The following is an 8,184-nucleotide window of genomic DNA, read 5'->3' as shown; positions in this document are numbered from 1 at the left end:
TCTTGATTTATTCATCAAAATTGATCCTAAACCTAATTCTCAATTCTCACCAAAACTTAACCTAATCATGCTAAATTCATCCTATAGAATTATACCCTTAATAATATTGAAAATTAGTCTCACCCTTACCTTAGATTGTTTCTCTGAAATCAAAAGCAGCGTTCTTCGTTCCTAGGGTTCTCTCTGAGTTCTCCTCTTTCTTCTCTTCTCTCATGTTCTCCTCTTTTCCAAAAAGCAGTTTAACGTAAAAATCTTTCTAACCTAAGCTTCCTTATTTATAATACCAAATACTCTTCCTAAACCTATTTAGGCCCAATAACTTATTCTTCTTTCTATTCTAACCCCCAAATCTACTTACTCTAATAATTCTCATATTCTAATAAATAATAGAATAAAGCCACTTAATAAAATACTAACACCTCATATATATAAATAAATCACATAAATAGATTCTAACTTAATAAAAATAATTAAATATCAAAGTGGGCGTTACATAGGACTGAGGGAGTATATATGTAACTTTAATTTTTTTTTTTATGACATATGTAACTTTAATGTTAGTTATAATAATAGTCAAATGATTCTAATAATTTAGTGATTATGATTGATTGACGATGTCTATGAATTAAATACTTATATACTCCCTCCGGTCCTTAATATAAGAAAATTTTCAAAAAAAATTTTGGTCCTAATTATAAGAAAAAGTCACATCATTTAAGGTGTAGTTATTGTTTAAAAGACTCTTTTATCCTTCATTTAATGATTGTCTTTTTAATATTAGTTGATGCATTTAATGTTTCACAACATTCTATAAGGGTATATTTGTAAAAATGTTTAAAAAGTTACAACAATTAACGATGATATTGGTATTGATGTTTTTTGGTTTTTTTTTCTTATAATAAGGACCGGAGGGAGTACTACGTTACTCCCTCCGTCCCATATTACTTGACCTATTTAGAATATTTGCACTATTCATGTATCATGCCTTGACTTTATTTTTCTACTAATATATAAAAACAAAATATAACATATAAGATGTTGTTAGATTCGTCTCGATTAATATTTTCAAAATATCAAATTTTCGTAATTTTTTCTACTAGATTATTAAAGAAATTTAAGTTTAAAATTGTGCATTGGCATACGTGACAGAGTCAACTAGGTCAAGTAATATGGGACGGAGGGAGTAATGTAATATTGTCTCTAGTCTTTTTTTTATGAATACATTGCCTCTAGGCTATGGTGTGAGAATATGATTATTCAAATTCTAATAAGTTTGATATCAGAATATTCTAAATATGGTGTGAACTGGTGACTTCATTCGTAGAAAACTATCCCGTAACACGTTCAAAAGAAAACACGAAGCTGCTTAGAATTAAAAAAAAAAAAAAAGGCTTAAGGTTTAATCCTAAGCACAATTCGAGTGTTATTGCATTAATCCACCGTTAAATTAGTCATAATCGGATATAAAGACTAAAGAGAGGAAACATACAAAATTACAGCACAAAAACACATTTTCTTTTATGTGAAAAAATAAATAAAGAGGAAGGGCAGAAGAAATGGGTTGATTTGGTTATCTTTAGCTTTCAATACAGCACAAGGGACAGAGAACACATGAATGTGGAGACAATTCATAATGAATTTTCTTAGCCAGAGACAGAAATCAGAAACTAGAACGAAAGCTCATTTTTTCGCCTAAAATGAACCGATAATCGTGACTGTCAGATCTCTGCAATTAGCAAATTGCCTATTTATATTATCGGGACCACACACCAATATACTATCCGAGGAAATTGACTTGTCCATGTCCATGTCCATGTTGAATTAATTACAATATATGGTGAAACTTTTGTGCGATACTATATTTTTTAATTGTAGGTGTATAAGAGCATCCACAATGGTAGTTCCTTAACAAGGACTTCTTAAATGGACCCCACGTGACACATCATTTATTTATAATTTTTTAATAAAAGTACCTATTAAGGACTCAATGACTCCAATGGCAATACACTAATAAGGACTCCAATGAAAAGTACTTAAATATGTCCCACTATTTTTACATATTAAACAAAAATAATTTATCTATTACTCATTTTTACAAGTAGGACCAAGTAGTACACATTTTATTACTTCATTATGCAAGTGGGACCAAGTAGTACATATTTTATTACTTCTTTATGCAAGTGGGACCAAGTAGTACACATTTTATTACTTTTTTAAACGTGGGACCCGTTAGTTACCCAGGAGAGAGAGTGTCCTTATATAGTTGCCCGTTCCTTAACGGGGACTCAATTTTTCTTCCTCCAATGGAGGGTCCTTATCGGGGAGTGGTCCTTGTTAAGTAAGGACCCCCCATTGGAGATGCTATAAGTGAAGTGAGTAAGAAGAGTTTTTTTTATATGGTGAAACTTCTTTTTTTTTCTTTCAAAAAAAAAGAAGAGTTTTTTTTATTAAATATCGATAAGGTTGAACAACAGTCGGATAGGGTCAGATTTGATCCCAATAAACTCAATCCATTGTAAACTGTGGATTGAATATCAAGGCCAATATCAAACTAGTTAGGCTTCGGTTAAATCGATTTTCGGTTGATCGGTCGGTTATGGGTATCGTTGGGTTTGAAACCAATATCTGGAATTGCCCTGTACAACTCATACCAACCCACTCCAACAACCCAATAGCCCTGCAAACCTCTCCGGCTCTGCCCTATACCTTTTATTCCTTTCTATTTTTTCGGGTCGCGGTCGGATCAGCTCAATAAGTCTAATCCTAGATATTAGACGGAAAAAATGTTACCAATGACACATGTATACTAAAAGTTTTAAGGTTTTCGGTTAAAATATGATGTACAGTTTCACTTGTCCAATTGATCAAAGTCTAATGTTATGATCACATAATTTTTCATGATCTAATAGCGTGGTATTAAACTAGGTTAGTATGGAATTTTTTCTAACAATTGTGATTAGGCTGCGTGTCCTATTGGTGATGAGTGTCAACCACAATGCTTGTATATGTTGATGAAAAACTTTCGTTTGAGAGGTAAGATACTCAGATGAATGGATGGTCGCTCGATGAAGATATTATTAGTGTATCAAATGTGAGTAAAGTTCTACATTTAGTAGAAAAGTAGATGTTGAGTAATATGTAAGAGGGCTCGTAACTCCAATACTTTAAGATTTTAGATTTAGATATGAGATCAAATTTCACTTGTGTTCTTACATAAAATCCAATCTTATGATTCCACATACCAATGCATGACCCAACAATAATTTACGCCCCTCTCTAAATTGAACAAAGTTATGTCTCATTGTCACATAGAAAATTTGAAGTGATTATCAATCAATTTTATTTGGCAAATGCAAACTAATTACTTCAAAGTTTAGATATATCTTTAATTACCAATGAAGTTGGACCTACTGAAAGGGTTTAGACTCTTACAATGTGACAAATTGGAGTTTGAATCCGAATGAAAGATGCCTATATTTTAGTGTCTGACATACCTTGAAAATGATTATTTATCTTAGAAGCAATTTCACATGGCAAAATACCAAAACATGTTCTAATTACCAATTGATTCTAACTTGAAGTTATGATTTGTAGCTTTTGTGTCTAAACATGATTTTTATATTGAAGTTTATTGTTCAATTTACTTTTACGTAAATGCATTCAAACATAAATCAAGTTACACTCAAATCAATCTAAAGTAAAATCAATTTTACAAAATTAATTCAATCATTTATGTTACTGCAAAACCAAACATGTACCAGTAAAAAGGAGTGGTCAAAGAGAACAAAATGTCATCCCCAGAAAGAGGATTGTGATTGCCAACAATCTAAGTTCACACAGTAGTTAACCATGATCATTGATTTGAGATTGAACGGACGACATCACAAAGTTAGTTTCAATTCACAATTTCATCCGTCAAATAGATCAAATAACTGAGAGTTCTGATGGTGTAATGCAGTTACAACAGGAAATGAAAATTGCAGTAGTAAAAAATGTTGAGCAAAGCCCTAATCCATAAAATAGAAAAAGATTTTCTCCATAACATTATTTTTTTTTTGAAAGATTCTCCATCAACATTATTGTCTAGCGAAATCTGGATTCGTGAAAAATAAGGAGGTGAAAAGATTTTAACATATTTGAAAATATAATTTATGATGTTTGTCGTGTGAAAATTGGTCCATCGACAAGAAAATGAGAAAGAAAGAAAAAAGAACTCAACTAGTAGTGAGTAAATGAAAGGAGGAGAAATAGTGAAAATAATTATCTATTTATCATCTATATGAATATGATGGCTCAGCCGGTAATGGCTTTCAACCATGTGGTTGTGGGTTCGATTCCCGCAGACGGCGAAGAAATCATTAACATTGTAGCCATGGCGCTAGTGGTAAAATGCATAGATGTTGAACTTATGTACTCCAGTTCAACTCCCGTGTGGGCTGATTTGGCCTCTTGTGTAAAAAACGTACTCCAGTTCAACTCCCGTGTGGGCTGATTTGGCCTCTTGTGTAAAAAAACGGGCAAGACTGCGTACAATACACCAAATGGTGGGACCCCTTTCCAGACCCTGCGTATGCGGGAGCTTTAGTGCACCGGGTTGCTCTTTATGAATATGATGGCTGAGTTGGGTATTAGCAACCTGTAACACCCAAAGTTCTTGTTAAATTGCAATGGTCGTGAACTCCAAGCAGTACTCCTATTGTGTGGTCTTCATAATATTCACCATATGAAATGACATGGTATAAAATTGCAGAATGGGTGAATTTCTTATCAGCCAAATTTGAATGGAGCTGTTTGACACCATTTTAATGTATAATCAAATCCCCATGAAATATCCTTTATTATAAAAGCTAGACTTGCTTGGCTATCATGTTTGCCCTAATTCACCCTTCTTTGCCCTAATCCCTAGCATTTTTCCCTCCTAAACATGTACTAATGACTAATCTAATCTCATCCGTTCAACCTCTATTTTCACACTTGATCACACCCGTTGATTCAAAGTCTAACAACGCTCTCTCATAATACTTAGTTAATGCAATTGAATACGTATCAAATGCAATTAAAGTCGGTCAACAATCCCCTACACTAATTGCTAATCAAAAATAGCATGAACATCCCTTAGAAAGTGTTATCCGAGATAGAGTGATAGGAGGAAAAATAGCATAAACATTCCTTAAAAAAGTGTTCTTCGTACTGACATTACAATGTTTCACACATACATTTTTTTCACTTTACTGTGCTATCCGAAATAGAGTGATAGGAAGATATGCGTTTAAAGGTGAAGTTTCCCCCAAATTTTACCACTAAAGTTATATGTTCGTTCTTCACAGTGCATGTAGAAAATCAGGTTTGTTTCACTTGATGATTTAATCTTTTTCTATTTAAATATGATGAAGGGAGTCCGTAAACGTATTATGTGCATGAAAATTAAATCCTCTTTTGGTTGGATTTAATATTTTTTGTTGTTGTTTAAATCAGCTTGCAGTTGTTTTTTCTTTTTTTAATACACTGACTAACTTCTAGGATGTCGGAGAACTACAACCATTCTTTGTTGCTAAATATTTCTACGAGCTACCGGAGCAATGGCACTTGCTAGATGGTGATGGGAATACTCATAACGTCATGTTCAACAAATCAGTTAGTCGGCCGTTGTTGACAGATGGTTGGAGTGCATTGCGATTATTCTACGAGTTTAGTAGAAGTACGATTATTGCTTTCCAGTACCTTGGTGGAAGTAGATTTCAAATCTTTGTTTTTGCTCATAACATTACTCCAACTGATTATCCACCCTATCATTCCATGAGTGCGGCAACATCGTGTTATTGTACCTTTGAAGTTCCTATCTGGATATGGATCGACGAAATCACCGAAGGTTGTTTATTGTTTTTTTGATGCTATTCATTTAGAGGTTTATATATGCTATAATAAAGGATTTATGTATGTCATTAACAGTTTTTTTTCTTTTTTTTAGGAACTACCTGATACTTTCGGCAAATTCCTTAGAGTGAAACATCACGATTACGTCATGTTGTACGGACCTTATGACAATATCATTCCTGTGAGATTAAAATATACAGACGACCCCATACCAAATGTGATGTTCGGAAAAGGTTGGACGAGTTTTTGTGCTGCCAATGGTATTGAGGGCGGAGACGTGTTGATTTTCAAGTACAAGTGTGTCGTGGACAAAAAATATGTTATCGTATCCAAGCGTTGATAAACGCATGACTGAAGTTTTTTATTAGTAATAGTTTAAGTTTTTCTTTGAAAGACATAATACTTTAGTTTTTATTTTCAAATATTATAAGATTTGCATCAGTAAAAAAAGGCAAAAAAAAGTACGTAATGTGGTTTATGTTATTGTCTTTCCAGTTTAGTTTGCTCTCTTTTTCGTGCCGTAGCATCTTTGATTTTCTGTTTAGTGGCAAAAAATATATTGCATCACGAAAAAAATTGATGCAAAATATTTTTTCAATTTTATGAGCACCAAAGGAATTGCTTTTAATTGCTTTTAGTATCACCCGTTGATTCAATCTCTATTCTCAAACTCCTCATTTTCTCTCATATAACTTACTTAATGCTAATTAAAAACGAATAACACACTTTTAATGCAATTAAAAACGAATGACACATTGTTAATGGCAATTAAGAGCGTAGTTAATGGCTTGAAAACGTAGTTAATAGCAATTGAAAACTTTTAACTTGCATATTTTCCTATAAGAATTGTTTTTAATTGCTTTTATACATCATGCACTAATTGCTCTACCAATTACTACCTATTAAAAGCAATTATGACGTACTTATATCAATTGGACACGAAAAACTTAATACACGGAGAATTTAATCGATTGTGCTATATATGCTATATATCAAATATGCTCCAATAACAAAAAAATAACCACAAAAAATATGTTAAACACATTTGTCACGCTATATTGAAGAGCTTTGAATCAATATGCACAGAAAATTTAACAACAAATAAAGCATCATGAAAAAAATTGATGCAATATATTTTTTGTTAAATTTTCTATTTCCATTCTTTACAGTAATGACACTTTTTTTGATGCTCTTCGTTTTTCTTTGTGATGTGACTTAAGATCAAGCAGTGCAGGGCTATGTGCAATTCTGTTAACAAGTATTCAATTTTATTTTCGTATAGGAATTGCTTTTAATTGCTTTTAATCTCACCCGTTGATTCAATCTCTATTCTCAAACTCATCATTTTCTCTCATAGGACTTACTGAATGCTAATTAAAAACGTATAACACACTTTTAATCAAATTAAAAACAAATGACACACTGTTAATGGCAATTAAGAACGTAGTTAATGGCTTGAAATCGTAGTTAATGGCAATTGAAAACTCTTAACTTGCATATTTTCGTATAGGAATTGCTTTTAATTGCTTTTATGCATTATGCACTAATTACTCTACCAATTACTACCTATTAAAAGCAATTATGACGTACTTATATCAATTGGTCACGAAAAACTTAATACACGGAGAAGTTAATCGAATATGCTATATATGTTGTATATCGAATATGCTCCAATAACAAAAAATAACCACGAAAAATATGTTAAACACATTTGTCACGCTATATAGAAAAGCTTTGCATCTAAATACTAAAGAAAAATTTAACAAAAAATATATTGCATCACGAAAAAAATTGATGCAAAATATTTTTTTATTTAAATTTTCTGTTTCCATTATTTACGGTAATGACACTTTTTTTTATGCTCTCCGTTTGTCTTTATGATGTGTCTTAATATCAAGCAGTTCAGGGCTATGTGCAATTCTGTTAACAGTATTCAATTTTATTTTCGTATAGAAATTGCTTTTAATCTCACCTGTTAATTCAATCTCTATTCTCAAACTCATCATTTTCTCTCATAGGACTTACTTAATGCTAATTAAAAACGAATAACACACTTTTAATTAAATTAAAAACGAATGACACACTGTTAATGGCAATTAAGAACATAGTTAATGGCTTGAAATCGTAGTTAATATTTTCGTATAGGAATTGCTTTTAATTGCTTTTATGCATTATGCACTAATTACTCTACCAATTACTACCTATTAAAAGCAATTATAACGTACTTATATCAATTGGTCACGAAAAACTTAATACACAGAATTTAATCGACTATGCTATATATGCTATACATCAAATATGCTCCAATAA

The sequence above is a fragment of the Medicago sativa genome, chromosome 8 (assembly GCF_051527215.1).
Source record: "Medicago sativa cultivar Bolivia chromosome 8, Bolivia_mono, whole genome shotgun sequence".
Taxonomy (NCBI): domain Eukaryota; kingdom Viridiplantae; phylum Streptophyta; class Magnoliopsida; order Fabales; family Fabaceae; genus Medicago; species Medicago sativa.
The sequence above is the reverse complement of the archived record's forward strand: the minus strand, read 5'-3'. Positions refer to the sequence as shown.